The following is a 16,030-nucleotide window of genomic DNA, read 5'->3' as shown; positions in this document are numbered from 1 at the left end:
AGATTACAACAGATTTGACAAAATGGGAGAAACTACAATTATCAATGATTGGGAGAATATCCACCATTAAGATGAATATATTGCCTAGGATATTATATTTATTCCAGACAATTCCTAGTCGTCTAGGGAAAGAGTTCTTTGATGATTTAAATAAAATCGTATTGAAATACATTTGGCAGGGTAAAAAAGCAAGAATAAAGCTTAAACTACTACAAGACGCAAGAGTAAGAGGTGGGTTTGCCTTGCCTAACTGGGAATTATATTACCAGGCAACAAATTTGATGTGGGTAAAGGATTGGATAACTTTAAGAAATAACAGATTATTGACCTTAGAGGGACATGACCTGTTGTTGGGCTGGCATGCTTTCCTATGGTATAAGGGAACGAAAACACAGGGCTATTTTAGAAGGCATTATATTCGAGAGGCATTGTTTTTAAACTGGGAGAAGACAAGAAGACAATATTATTTAAAAGTTCCACGATGGATATCCACTATCGAAGCCTTCTCTTATCCAATAACATATAAAAAGGATTTTCAAAAGACATCTCTTAAAGTTTTGAAGGATTTTGTGAGAAGGGATAAAGAAAAAAGGAAAAGAAATAAAGTTCTAGGACATTATTTGAAGGGATTAAAGACCAAGATTGTTAAAAGTAAAGGGAAGGAATATAAAGTTGGTTTATCTGATCAAGGTTAAAATAGATATGTCATTATCTCTGGTAACCCTTAATGGACTGGATGAGGAGGCTTTAAAGTTCTATTTATAGATAAGAGATGAGATATGGGAAGAAGAGATTATTTGTTGTATTTTAAGAGAAGGTGATAAATTACTAAAATTGTTTATACTTGTGATGAAGAGGAAAGTTAACTTCTTTATACATCTTTTTTCCTTTCCTTACTATATTCTTATTGTTTCTTTCTTTTCTATTTTTTTCTATTCTTTTCTTTTCTGCACTTTCTATTTTTTTACTCTTTATTTTTTTTAGTTTATATTAGTTTTTTTATCTTTTTTATCTTTTTAATTGTAACTTTTAATAAAATTATTATTTAAAAAACCCTGACTCAAGTTTTAAAAATAAAGATAAAAGCTTAGATCCAGCCTTAGTTGGGAGAACACTGAAATAAATGCAGCTAAAATAAATTAACTTAATCTAGATTACCTAATATTTTATTAAACATAATTATGATTTCTCATAATGGAATACTGTACACTCTACCTGAATAATCTGTGTGGAAACAGTAGTAACTGCACTGGGGTATGGGCTCTGAGGAACAGTGGGAGGAGCTACATTTATCCGGTAACTGTCTCTTTCTTTCTTTCTTTCTTTCTTTCTTTCTTTCTTTCTTTCTTTCTTTCTTTCTTTCTTTCTTTCTCTCACTCATTCAAGCAGTACTTAGAACAAAGCATTTCCATGGCAGATAACAAAATCAATTACTTGCTAGAACATCTTTTGGATGAACCCTACAAAGGACTTTGCTTCACCTTTGCATGGCATGATTTTAGATGCTGTATTGAATTACTTCAGTAGTCAACAAATTTATCAGGTGATGGACAATATGTGATGTTGTAGGTATCCAGAAAAAAAAGTATTCCAAAACCATGAAATTTCTTGAGAAAACACAAACATCTCATGAGATTAAGGCCATTTTAATTTTTTTACATGAATATAAGGACACCATAGTGCCATGTTGCTTACTCCAAGGTTTGCTTCTGCACATTCATTCTTCATTGTTACTAAATGACAGTATGAAATTAAAGAAAACAGGTTTAAATAACTATATCAAATTTGTGGCATATCACTACAAATTGGACAAACACAACTATTTTGCAACACCTAGTTGCCAGATGATAGGGCCAGATCAACACCTGAATAACAACTTACTGCTCTTTTCTTCTCTCATTCATTTTCTCCCAGTTTTTTTTTAAATATGCCACATTAGACCAACATAGCTTTCAAAACCCCATCCTAACTGCCTCAACTGTATTCTGAATGCAGAGGTACATTTTGACGTGCTCATTAGACCTCCATGTGATTTTTAATTGTCCAAAGAAATTCAGGTTTTAGAGGAACTGATCCTGCATAGTAGAAGGAGAGCCTGTTAGATAGATAGATGATAGATCTTCTGATGTACTACATCATTCACACAATATTGCTTCTAACGAATGGTATAAAAACTGGAAATACTAACTACAGCTACCAACAAATGGATATCAATTGTATGTTTTTTGAGTGAATTGGTATTTCAAAAGCTAGAATACAGTAATTCTGATGTTACAGCCTTCTACAGATTGAGAAGCTGTTATTACTTCAAGACAATTGCCCCAGGTTAGCAATATCACCATAGTTATCTCCAAAGATGAGAGGTTCTACAAAAGAAAACTGGAAATTCACACACAGTAGTAATTGCTTTACTTCACCCACGTTAATTTTAAAATTCCTAGCACCTGGCAAGCACTCCTTCCTAAATCTTGTTTCCAAATGTGCAATCTTCTCTTCTAATCCTTACCAAAAAAAAGTTGAAAATTGACTTAACATCTACCACCTAGGGGAAATCAAATTGCCACCAAATCAAAAGCACATGGAAAGGTGCTTTTATGGGGTCAAAGTATTTCATGCTCAGCTTCATTTGCTAGAGTTTTATTATTTTTATAAGCAGTTTTCCGAAGGTGTAGGCAGCAGGGGACACAGTGCTTCAGCTAAGGAGTTTGCCATCTAAATTTTGATAAAAGGAAAAAATGGGTACAGCAGATTAAGAAGAAATTGATGTGAGCAGGATCAGCCAGACACCCACTACCCAAAAGCTCTCTTTTTACTCCTGTGGTGCTATTAATTAAGCAGTGTAAATCTCCTTTAAGAACACAGGTGATTACATTGACTGAGATAGTGGTTGTACAGGCAAAATTAAATGGTTATTACATTGCATGATGGAAATACAGAATATTGCCAAGAACACTGAAAAAGCAGCCTTTAGAAATTGAGAAAGCCAAACAAGGTTATTGGAAAGGCCTGAGTGTAACAGTGATATCCACAACTGCCACCAACACTGTTGAATCCCCGAAGCAGATGCCAAACATGATGACTCTACCTGCAGAGGCAGAAAATGCTCCCTATGTGGGCTGGATGTACCAGTCTTTTGTTCTGACACCTCAAATCAAAGGGTTCTGCAATCATTTTCAGCATGTGCCATCCACTTCCAGAATGAATGGTTCTTTCCCTCTATGCTCCTGTCTATTGTATGTAATTTAGTGGGTACATTCATGCACCTGCACAACCCACCATTTTCCCCTGCTTTAAACTGAGTCCTCAATAATAGTTCTACAACCTGACAGAAATGCTTCCGGATGAAGCTTTCCATAATACAAATCACAGTAGAACAAATGAGGGAAACTATGAGAATTTCTGTATCACCATCTGGTCCATCTCCCAAACCTTTACAATCTGCATTATAATGCAATCGGGACGCCACTCTCAGAGAACACTGCACCCTCATAATCACATAGTCCAAGTCCCATTGGGCAGCAAAGCCAATTAATTTCTGATTCTGTTCTGCTGTGGTGAAAATGGAACTGCTACAGGCCCAGTGTGCATGTGAACGTGAAGCTTTGGGATGGGTATTTCTCTGTTAGTTGGAACTCTCGCCTTACTCTGCCTCTTTGGATCTCCCCCTTCCCAGTATCTGGTAAGATATTGTAGCACCATGGCATCCACACAATGGAGCAGAGGGACACCTCTGTTAGTCACCCTCACAGCTACCAGGCCTTGCCTGACTCAAATTGTTATGAAAAAGCACAGGCCAAAGGAAGGATGGGCCTGAAGGGTACGGCGTGCCAGTCAGCTTAGCGACCTCAGAATATTTCTGAGTTGTCACCCTCTTTTCCAGAACAATTCAGAACATTATAATCATGGGACATACTTATGTCAAATCTAGAACTAGCAAAGATCATCCACAATAACTATTGAAGCAATTAGAGTATTGGTGGATGATCTTTGCTAGTTCTAGATTTGACATAAGTATGTCTTTGAGCCATGCATTGGATTATGGATATCAAACAGTGCTTCATCCCCCTCCATAGAAAAAAAACATGAAAGAGTTCGCTAGCATTTCTTCTCCCCCTTCCACACATACACAAACCATACCTGCATTTGCCTATGGGTATCTGTCTATTTTTATATAGTGGTTTGCTCTCTCTCTCTCTCTCTCTCTCTCACCAGGATAATGCCATCTCTGTGAATAAGATGCTAAATCTCTATGCCTATGAGGAAGAGAAGATTAACTGCAGGTACTGTCCTGCTTTCAGATGGAAGTAAACTATTGCAACTCAGCACTGGATGGCAAGTCAACAAGTGTGTCAAGAAATCTCTCCAATGCAAAACTCTGAGAACTCAGGAAATTCTTGATGTTGAACAATATCAATAGTACTGAGCATTTCAGTAAAAACAATAGCACTTCTGCTAGCAAATATGGTGATGGAAGACACCCCTCCCCCCAAAAAAGATTATGTTAGAAATGGGATAGCTTAGCTGCTTTCAAATCAACTAAAAGATAAGGGATTCTGCTGGTGATCTAAAAATATTGCTAGAAAGACTCCATCTCATTATCGTCTGCTGTAAAATAGGACTCCCAGATTTTCACTGTACTCCTTCAGTCTTGGTTCTTATCAAGAAAATCCATGAAGGAGAATGTGTTAATGAGCTAAGAAGGAAGGTAGGAGACAGAAATCCTTTTTTTCCAAGCAATCCCCCTGCAAAGAAATCTAACTAGTTGCCAGAACTCAACTTGAATTTTGGCTTCTGCTAGTTTATCCCAGCAACCCCTTCTTCAGCAAAGCTCCTTGAAAAAAATAGGGAAAAGTACTTTGGATTGTGTTTCCCATACCTCAAAAATAAAGAAAATATTTACTACACAAGGGTCAGCTGTGCAACTGGGGAGGCATGTACATGGGAAGTATTTCAGGGAGAATTTTAAAAATCAAGGTAGTCCTTTCCCACTCCAAGAGTTGATTCAGGGAGAGAAAGAAACTGAACCAGAAAAAAGACAAAGAACAACAACAATCTCAGACTCAAAACTCCAAGAACATCAATAGAACTTGCTAATTCATGTTACTTCCTTATGTTTCAAAGCATATTCAGTGTTAACCATACAGAAGCAAACCAAGGCAGAGGGGGAGTATTTTGTCTTCCTGTTCAGCTGCCTGAAATATTCTGACTTAGAGCAAAGCTTTCCTTGTGGAATTCTTGGTGCTCTCTGAGCTTGGTTGTTTGCTTGCAGATGTTTCATTACCCAACTAGATAACATAATCAGTGCAAGACTTGCACTCGCACCGATGATGTTACCTAGTTGGGTAACGAAACATCTGTAAGCAAACAACCAAGCTCAGAGAGCACCAAGAACTCCACAGTTAAACCCTCAGTTACATATATTCTCTTCTATTGAAAGCTTCTTTAATAGGACTCAAAGATGGGTAAAAGTAACGTTTGTAATAAAGAATGTCAGATCTTTGCTGTCCAAGACAGTAGTATTCTCCATTTCTGATAAGGAAAGTTGGGGTTAACCCAAGATTTTTATGAAGAAATGAATGTTAAGGAAGATCCCTGGGTACACATGGAATATGTAATTTAGAAGAAAGAAGATGGGTAGGTGTTGAGGAACCTGAGTGAGTGGAAGCTCATTTGAACAGTGAGATAACTGTGAGAGTCAAATAAATCTCATTTAGGCTGGGAGAAGTTAGCTAAAGTGGACTTTCTAAACACACAGGGAAAAACTTCAGAAAGTTGGTGACAGAATGATTACTAAGTGGGTGTGGTGATCTGAGAGGCCTGACCTCCTTTGATCCAAAAATAAGTAGTTTACTGAATGATTCAGAGTCAAACAAATGAAATATTCAGAGTTGGCACGCTTATATTCAGAATGGCCATCTCTGATACCATTCCAGCCATCTTTGCATTGACTGGTAGACTGTCACTTTCTTTTTAAAAAAATTTCATCACTTAAAAAACAAAACACAGAACTGGAACCAGTGGGGATATGCTGAATGTGATAGCAATCTTCTGATCCAATACAAAATATTCTTTTTAGGTATTTGCTATCCACTGCTTTGGGGTTCTAAGTACCTTTGCAAGTGATAAAAACTACATTGTTAGCTGAGACCAATTATCTTCCAGCTCCATTGCGATTATACCTCAATGCCTCACTAAATCCAGTAAGTGCCAGTGGTTACTGCTTATTTTTACATTGTTACACAAAATGGACCACAACGCATGCATTGTTACACAAGCAACAATGCTAGACCTCTGCTTTCTAATAATTACAGTCTAAAACAGGTAATGAGAAAGGTGAGTAAATGCCATTGCACAACGCAGCTGACCATTTGAAAAAGGCAGTCAAAAGGCATGACAGTTATTAACATCAATCCTCAAGAAATACTTTCCAGAAAATAGGAAGTGATGTGCTAGTGATCCAGAAAACAGGGCATAGAAAAGAATGCCCCTTTGAGTATTTTACATGTTAACAGCAACCATTAAATAGTAGAGAAGATAATGTTTATGACAAAAAGAACATATTACTCCTTACAGGGAATGACCTTTACAATATATAAATGTATACACTGAGCTTTAAAATGGATTGTCAGGCTTCAAAGCCTGCCACTATAACTAGAGATCTCTCTCTCTCAGACATTAAAAGCTCTCTATAAATGTTATTTTCTTTAGTAAAAACATTTTCATCTGTTTGTAGATTGATATACAGGACTCCAGCTATGAACATCAACATGCAATTGCTTGGAGCTTTGGAACTATTCTCCATTCATCCTCAATGAAATGATATACAGTATTCCTGAAACTGCCATAGCCCATATAATATTTATATAAGATATAACTTTGTGCCTTTATTACCAAATGCCCAGTTATCATTACTGCAGTTATGATTAAGCAGTTTATCAGAACCAAAATCTTTTGAAGAACAGTGATCTCTCAAGATACGAAGACTGTGATCACTGAACACTTTGTGTGTTCTGAAGAATGATTATCTCCAAGCTAGTGGTCTCCAGTTATACATGGACTGAACATTCTGCAAGGTACAATCCCAAAAGTTTTGGAAGCCACCAGATTTGAGAAGGAAAGATGAGAGAGACTTAAGAATGACTGCACTCAATTTATAAGAAGCACACAGGTTGACAAACTCATTTCTCGATAACACTAGACCAGTTCATTTGATCCTGTGCCAGTAGCAGCAATATCATTATATTGCATACGAGAAATGTTTAAAGTCACCCTGATATGGAAGTCATTAGTTGCACAAAGAGCACAAAGCTAAGTTGTTTTCCCACCCTTGCATGTTTTATTGTAGCTATATATCATAGATGAATAGATTAAAGGTGTATAGAACACTCCTCTGTCTTTATCTGTTTGCAAATATATATAATTATATGCACATAGGATACACACTCCCATTGTCAATTGTGATGTTAATCACAAGAAGCAGATCTCTGAGATACAGATTTCTTATTAAATGCAAAAAACATTCTTAAGTGACATCAGTTTAGACACAGTATTTCTCTCTCCATAGTGAGAAATTGCATTACATCTCTCCAAAAAACCTGGAGTCTGGTCTGGGAGCACCTTTCCCGACTAACAAGTTTTATTAAAGGCATAAGTTTATACTTTTTAATAAAATTCATTAGTCAGAAAAGGTGCTCCTAGATTCCTGATTTTTTTCCAACATAAACTAACATGGCTCTTCTCCTACAATGCATCTCTCTCTCCAAGTGACTCAGAAGGAATTCCTGAGATTGCACTAGGATAAGTGCACCACTATGCAATCCTGCCCAATGGTGTAAGCATGATAATATAGAAATATTTGGAAACAAGTTATGCTTGTATGTATGTGTATGTGTTTATTGAATAAAATTTAAAAATATATATTTTTTTAAATTTAAAATGGCTGAAACCTCACATGATTGCCAAGTATCATCCCTGAGATCTTTCAAGGTTTGCTTTTCTACAGAATCATAAGACTTTATCCTATCCACAAGTTTATTAACTAGCTTACAAAAGTGAAACTGTTTTTGTGTTATCAGCTATGCTGCTCCTGGGACCTTCATAATTTGTGAAAATTGCTTAAGGGTGGTTGTGGTTTTTTTTGGTAAACATATTAATTTTTATTGAAGCAATTTTTTACATGGTAAAAACAATACAAGTTTAAAGAAGAAAAAGAAAAGTAAAGAAAAGTGATAAGAAAGAAAGAAAGAAAGAAAGAAAGAAAGAAAGAAAGAAAGAAAGAAAGAAAGAAAGATACAAAAGATACAAAAAGCAGCTTCCAATCTTCTTTACAGCAGTTATAAATGCATTTATATTTTATTCTTTCTCTCTATAGTTATATCGTGGCTGCCTTCTTTCCATATTCTATTCTTTCTAATCGTCAAACCCAGATCACAACCCAGATTTTTCCTTGTTTTCAGCAAAAAGTCCACAAAGGTTTTCAGTCACTGACAAATGTAGTTATTGTCTTTTCCCTAATCAGACAAGACAGTCATTTAAATTTTGGCATAATTGTCACACTTTTTAATGTTTGCATTGCCTTCTTCAAACCTAACATTTTTTTCCATTCTACACCACATCTCTATATCCATGAATATTCTTCCCACTGAAACCAGATGTATATGAACTCAAAGTATCACTTCATCCAACATCTAAAGTGGATTTTATTCCACAAAAATTTATGCCATGATAAATTTGTTAATCTGCAAAGAAGGAAGGCTGTTTTTGAAAAGTGCTGATGAACTAAAGTAGAATCATAAAAGGAACTGGAAGCAAACTGAATGCTTCTTCAAATCCAAAATGCAGTTCAGGAAGGGTTGCATATTCATGCAGTTCCCAATTTAACCTCCTACATGAAGGTCAAGCAGATAATTAACCTGGATTATTAAACACAAATGGGGAGCATTTATAAAAGTATTCCTGGAGTGCCAATATTTTCTGCTAGGTTTCACTGCAGCCTGGTGCAGCTACCCCTGACTTCAAATGACTCCTGGGAAACCATTGTAGGAAATTAGATATGCCTTTGCAAATTAACGGACTCCAGAGCTAATGTTTCCAGAAAAGGAAAATAGAAAAGCAAAGAATTATATGCTTAAAAATGTTTAAGGCAATACAACGTATATATTTTAACTCACACTTAAATTGATATGGATCAGCTGTTGCAGCAAGAGAATTTAATACTCACAGGTTCAGTGAAACATCTCAAAAACCATAAAAAGACACCACTCTGCTAGACCAAGCCCAAAAAAAAAAAAAAAATGAACTGCAACATGAAGTTAACTGAACAGCTACATTTAAAATCTAAAAGTTCAACGTACTCAGTGTTTGTCCTGTCCCGGTCCCCCTGCCCCACAAATGCACTCACTTAAATATCTAAGATACATAAATTATCCCATCCGGACTACTATCCTGTAATAATCCTGCTATCCTAGAAGCCCTTCCATAATTGTTTTCAACCTCTAGAGACTTGTTCCCTGTTGGCAAGCAGATTCCCCTAACAGCCTTCCCATTTCCCTGTTCACCATCACTACATTTCTCAACAGGTCTTGTGCAAAACTGCAGAATGCATTTAATGATAGGTTGGTTGAACCCATGTCTTTATGGCTTCTCAGCTGGGCCACTTCCTGTATAAGCATTCCTCACCTGGCCTGATTCCTTTCTTGATCTGCAACAATACACCCATCTAGGTGCAGCATTACCATCACATCTACCTTCTGACAGCTTGAAAACAAGAGAATGATCCTGCCTTTTCCTAGAGGAGCAAGCCTTTTTGCATTCAGCTAAGGAGGCCTGCATGTATACTTCTAGAAAACTCATTGATACTCAAAATGCATATAGGCAAAAACTAAAAGAAAGAAAGAAACATGTAGCAATGTGTCATCAGTAATCATTGCTATCAAAACTCTTCTTAAAGATGAACTTTAACCTGGCATCATTCAATGTTTTGAATGACTGACTCTTTTTGGACATCTTGGTTATAAAAATCCTCCTTTATTAAATCTCACAAGTTGGCATAGAATGAAACAGCCAGATGTACTGTAAAAAAAAGCCCCAAATTCCAGCAGAATGGAAGAAGCCATAATAAAGCCTACTTAAATTACATGCTGAAATGCTTGAATTTCTAAAAGGTATTTGACTGGCACCTAATTATATGACAGTTATCATTGATGAATAAAAGCATTCAATAAATAGGGGATAGGTCTCTATCCAATTACTACCTGAAATCTAACTTTAGATTGTAGGAGGATATGGAAGTCCTTAGATGATGACCATACATTTTCGACAGATTCATGTACTAGCTAGAAGATAGACTTTCAGGTGCAGAGACAAGTAATCACTAAGACTTTTTGAAAAGCAAATAAACTCAAAAGGAAAGAAAAGGAATTTTGCTTGAGAACATTATCCAATCTCAAAGCTGAGATATCAGGAAACCAAGACAATATTTTTAGGGAATAAATATGATGAAAGGCTCGGAGAGAAATCAGAAAGATAAAGTTACAGATTTCAGATTCATCTATCTATTTTTTAGAAGTTTGTTCCGGTATATGGTTCTTTGATGGTACTGCATGGCTGTGTTCATGTAATATATTGAACTAGGTCAGTTAAAAACCTATTTGCTATATTCACACATCATGCTCAGCATGGTTAATTTTGGGGATTTAGCAACATCCACAGCAAGCTACAATAATGTCAGCATGACACCATGTACCCAGTGACATCATCACACAAATGTCTGCATTACATATTTGCATCCCAACTTCCGAGGCACTTGCATGGTCATGCATGTTTGGTAATTTGTCCCCCCCCCCCCCCATTACCTCTCATGGTCACCCATATACATTGACATCAGCAGGAGGGAAACAAAGGGGCAAGTGATGAAACATACATACCTCTTACATACTTAAATATAACATCATAATATAAGTACAAAATGGCAGTGCTTATATTGTAACTTTACAATGCATGCTTCATTATTTTAGCATCGTTGTGGCTAACTCAGATGTCCATGAATTTTCATTGTTATTTTCCATGTAACTTGGTTCATATTATTTTATTTATTCACCCATCTTAGGACATTAATCTTTATCAATACTAATTTATGAATGACAAACATATAATAATAGACTGAAAGTATGGTTAATTAAGTTTTTTTTAACGAAGGGTGAGGTCTGTAGCTCTCCACATCTTGCTGAACTACAATTTCTAGCACCTCCAACAGCATGACCAATGCTAAGGTTGAGGGGCTTAGTTCAGTAACATCTGGAAGGCCAAAATGTTGATATTTCTGTTATTGCTAGTCAAAACAAATCAATTATAGTATAAATAAGTTGAGCTTTGAGCCTTGTAGAAGTAGTTTCAAATGATCTCCTTCTAATTCGTATATTTTCTTCTAATCTTCTTTAGCTACTTCCTTACTTTCTCTTTTGGAGCTGGAATCTCCTTCCAACTTGGCTCAATGCTTCTTTAACTTAAGTTACCTATCCAGTCACAAATTTTGAAATTTGGCATTGGAGAAGGCTCCTGAGAATACCATGGGCAGTCAAGAAAACAAACAAATGGATCATCAACAAATCAACCCAGAGTTCTCATTTGAGGCACAAATGACCAGGCTCAAATTATCCTACTTCAGACACATTATGCGAAGACCCAGTTGTCTAGAGAAGGCTCTAATTCTGGGAAAGGTGGAAGGAAAGAGAAGAGGAAGACCAGCAGCAAGGTGGATGGACTTGGTTACAGCAGCGATGGATGCATTGTTAGAAGACCTGAAGGACAGGTTAGGGACAGATTGTCCTGGTCACTAAGAGCTGACACCGACTTGATGGCACATAATTAATCAGTCAATCAATCCAGTCATTTGTCTTAGATATATACTTAGTAGTCTTTCTTCTCAGCCACTGAATTCCAATAAACTATTATTTCTTTCTTCTTTGCCTCTTTTAGTTCTTGGTTGCAGCTAGTGATAGCACCTAGTGACACTGGCAGATCTAAAAAAAAAAAAAAAAAAGCTAGCCAGATTAATGCCTAGTTGGTACTTGGATGGGGGGGGGGAGGCGGGGGGCTCTAGAAAACCTCAAGGCTATAGTCTATACTGGGAAGTGAAATTGCAGAAGACAATGACAACCATTTCCATATAGCTGCCAACATGGACAGCTCCAATTAGCCACCAACTGTCAAACTCAGTTCAAGAAAGTTTTAATATGCACTTAGTAACACAACTCACAACCTGACTACAGAATTAGTCCATCTTCTGGGTTTGCACAACACACTGAATCCAAAACTAATCATGGGCTACGTACACACAATGCATTAATCCATGTTTGTTTCATAAATGAGTTGTACCATTGCAGCCTTACCCTTTTCTGTCAGAGCTGAAGTGAATATATGGAGCTACAGTGACATCTCTGATTAATAGTCCTCCTGATTTCATAAATCAGCACAATAATTTGCCTCAAATCTTCATTCAGAGACATCATCAATGCTAGATGAACCTAATTTTTCCCTGTTAAGTACATTTCATGTTCCTCTTGAGCGGCTAGGTTCAAATACCTTATTATTAAGCCAGGATCCTTAACCATTGTTCATTAAACAAGCCACAAGTCTAAACCAAGTTTTATAAACCCTAGAGGCTGGCTTCCCAAATTATGCTAAGCCAGAAACAAACATCCTACATTAGTTTTTCCACATTTATTTCCCCAATAAATGACTGTTTTAAGTGCTCACCATTCTGAGCACTAAAACATGTCCCTTCAATAATTTATTCTTCAAACTGAGTGACTAGGTACTGCTAAACAGCACATGAGATTCAAGGGACGTAAACATACAGTGATCTAAATTCGCTGTTAATAACTGGGAAAGAATTCTTAAGCTTACAGTACTACCGTCATGAACTAACCAGCTGACAGACAGGAGTAACAATCCACATGAAGAATTTTAGCAAGCAGGGACTTTTAAACTTTAAAAATGTTAACATGCCTTTTTCAGGAGTTGGGACTAAGGGGGTGCTCAATTCTTCACACACGGCATTTAGTTTAAGCACCTGGCAAACTGGTTAAACTAAAAAACACCAACCACTACAGGTTGTCACTGTTCTGCTATATTTCTCCAGGGCACCAAGTTTTGCAGAGCTCAAAAAAATTCCCAAGGAAAAATTCTGAACTTTGGAAATTTGAAAGTATTCCCAGGCATGCACAATTTGATACATGCCTAAAAGACCAACATATGCACAATCACTAAGCTTGAAACTTCCAGACATAAGCCCATAGAGATCAAGATATTGAAAGTTACACCATTTCTCTCTAACACTTTTTCCTATTTTTTAGTGATAATTAATCCTGAAGCAAAGTCATTTTTTAAAAAATTTTTCATGGCTCTCCCACCACTTGGGAGATAATTCCAGCCATTTATCACCTAATTTATATAGCAGTCCTTAATCCTGTATTGATTTCAGGCAATCCGATCACATGCTTTTAATAGCTGAATATTTGGCAAAAATTATTAACATTTTCTACTTTCAGCAACAGGTGTATAATTCCTACTATGTGGAGGGGGGAAACACTTTTTATTACAACTGGCCTCCTTTCTTTCTAACGCCTTCCTACAATGGCATCCATGGGGAAGAAGATCAAAAAAGTCAAGATGGCATTTGCAACTACACAATCCAAGCTCCACCCATTTTTATGTGCATTATGTAGAAAATGTGTGGACTTGGATCACACAACTGTAGCTGCCATCTTGACTCTTTTGACCCCCTGCCCCTGTGCACAGCATGGATTGGGTTGTAGGGTGGACAGTCCAACTGAAATAGGTCCTAAGGAGGAAGGGCAAGGCAGACAAAGATCACTGCACAGCCAGTTTCAGCTGAATAAAATCAGCACATGGTTTATGGTTTTATGATTGGTTCATCATGGTTTCTCATAGGCTGATTTTATTCAATATGTACACCTGCATTCATGCAACCTGCTTTTCAGTAGTTTGACACAGGTTGTATCCTGCCACGGAAGGATACGCCTCTTGAAAAGCAGGATATAAATTATGGTAAAATATAAATAAAAGGTCACAGAAAAAGAGACATTTTATTTTGCTTATTGGTTCAAATAGAGATGATAATTACCTCCTGCCTTCCTTCATTTAACAACTCAGTTTAGCTACTCTTTGACTATTATTTTGTTGGAATTTTGAAATATTGACTGTGTCTCTGTTCTGTCCTCACACAGGCATCTCAGTTGGGAAGATGGAGGCAAAAGCCACATTTCCACCCCGGCTGCAAGTGGCTTCACTCCCTATTCTGGTTGTGAAGGGCACTTCCTTCTCCCTACTACCATCTTCCCCTCCCTAAGCAGCTCAGTTTCAGCAGCACTATTGTGAACCATATTAAAATTTCAACACGGACAGTGGTGGTTTCCAATTTTCTTTTAACCCCTAGAGCAGAGGCGGGTGGGCGCACAGGGAAACCTTTCACCGATGCCTGGTTTTTTTCTCCCCTTTTCTGAGCCACCGTCTGCCCTGCGGCCCTCCTGAGGCAAAAACAGTAGCCCTGCTGCCTCAGGTGAGCCTTTCCAGCTCTTTGAGAAGAAAAAGAAGACACGCGACAGACACACGCGCATGTAGCCGTGTCACCTTTAGTTCCCGCTGTGGAAGTGGGGCGGGGGAGTGGCAGAAAGAAAGGGACCCCTTGGGAAGGGCCTCGTCTGTCTTTCCAGGGTGACGACTGGCAGATTCTACAGCTCGTTAAACGAGGCAGAGCGGTCCTGTGATCAATGGCTTTCGAGGGGTTCAGACAAAGCAATGCAGCTCCAGAGAAGGGGGAGGGATTTAGAGACCAAGCGAAAAAGTCATCCCTTCTTTTTCCCCGCCAGAGATATGAATGCAAGACTCAACAAAGGCTCAGCCGGGGAATTGACAGGGGAAACGATCGAGGAAAAAACTGAGACGTCATCGGGTCTCTCCAAGGCATGACAGTACATGCAGAGGAAGGAGCCCCCGCCAGCCTCCGCAAGGCTGGCTTCTGTCAGTATTACTACAGCGTTTCCCACCCCCCACCTCCATCTTCATCACAGACGCGTCCGCCGCCGCCGCCTTTCTCCGAGGATCCAAGAAAGACCGTCTTTCCCGAGCGCTGATCCGTCCCTTAGGCTGATTGACAAGCCTGAGGCAAAGACGCGACCCCGCGCCTCGGCTGCCCGGAGAAATACCACCTCCAGCGGGCGGACCAAAGCGGGAGAAGCAAGCAGGACAAGGTCAGGCGAGCGCGATCGCCCAGCAAGGTGGGCTTGCAAACTTCTGTTCCCCAGCGAGGCTCCCAAAAGGAAGGGGCAGCGATGGCAGGGTGGGGGATCCCCACCAAGAACAGGGAGGCACGGGGGGAAACCTCCGAGCCCCGCAGTCCTACCTTGTTGGAGATCCTTGATTTGGCGACGGGAATATCAGTCGGGCGTTCCTGCTTGCGATGGATCCAATAAGCAGCGGAGGAGCAGCCGCCCAGTCCGGTCTCTCAAGCAGTCTCCGTTGAGCTCCGCGCTGCTGCCACACCATGGCAAGGCGAGCGAATTCAAGACCCGCGAGCGATCACATGCTCCCTTCCTGCAACCCGGCAGCCTCGAGTCGAGGAAGGAGGGGAGGGAAGGGGGGGAGAGCGGGAGAAGCCTCGCTAGGGGTCCGGCGGCCTGCTGGGCGTGAAAAACAGTGTCCTCCTCCCGGCCTTCCACTGAAGCTTCACCTGGCTGCCTTGCAGAGGCTGTGGGGGGCGGGGGGAAAAGCCAATTTGGCATCCTGATTGACTTCAGTGGAAAGGCCCGTTACTGTCCTTAGACTGGCTTGTGTGAAAGGGGCCTTCAGAACCAAAGACCCTATGGAGATTGGAGCCAGGGAGGACCTTCTGCCAGTCTTCCCTTCCAAAGTGACCCGCCTTAGTAGAAGTATTCCCTAGCACCCTAAATTAGGTTGCAATATTCCCAGAAGGTCCCCCTCTGTGCCCTTCAGCTCCCTTGTGTGTACA

The 16,030-nt window shown here is 39.0% G+C and overlaps 1 protein-coding gene across 4 annotated transcripts in view; it reads right to left on the bottom strand.

Moving 5' to 3' along the window:
• The window catches only part of CRACD (capping protein inhibiting regulator of actin dynamics), a 124,050-nt gene extending 108,458 nt beyond the window's left edge, over positions 1–15,592 (bottom strand). For all 4 annotated transcript variants that reach the window (XM_088130945.1, XM_088130966.1, XM_088130956.1 and 1 more), the window contains exon 1: positions 15,425–15,592. The gene's annotated coding sequence lies outside the window, so the exon portion shown is untranslated. The remainder of the gene's footprint in view (positions 1–15,424) is intronic.
• Between the last annotated feature and the right edge of the window lie 438 nt (positions 15,593–16,030).

Source organism: Python bivittatus, unplaced genomic scaffold (genome assembly GCF_059951505.1).
Source record: "Python bivittatus isolate LINGU-HERP-01145 unplaced genomic scaffold, Pbiv_v1 ctg000070_np1212, whole genome shotgun sequence".
Classification (NCBI taxonomy): Eukaryota; Metazoa; Chordata; class Lepidosauria; order Squamata; family Pythonidae; genus Python; species Python bivittatus.
This window is presented reverse-complemented; position numbering and strand designations above follow the sequence as displayed.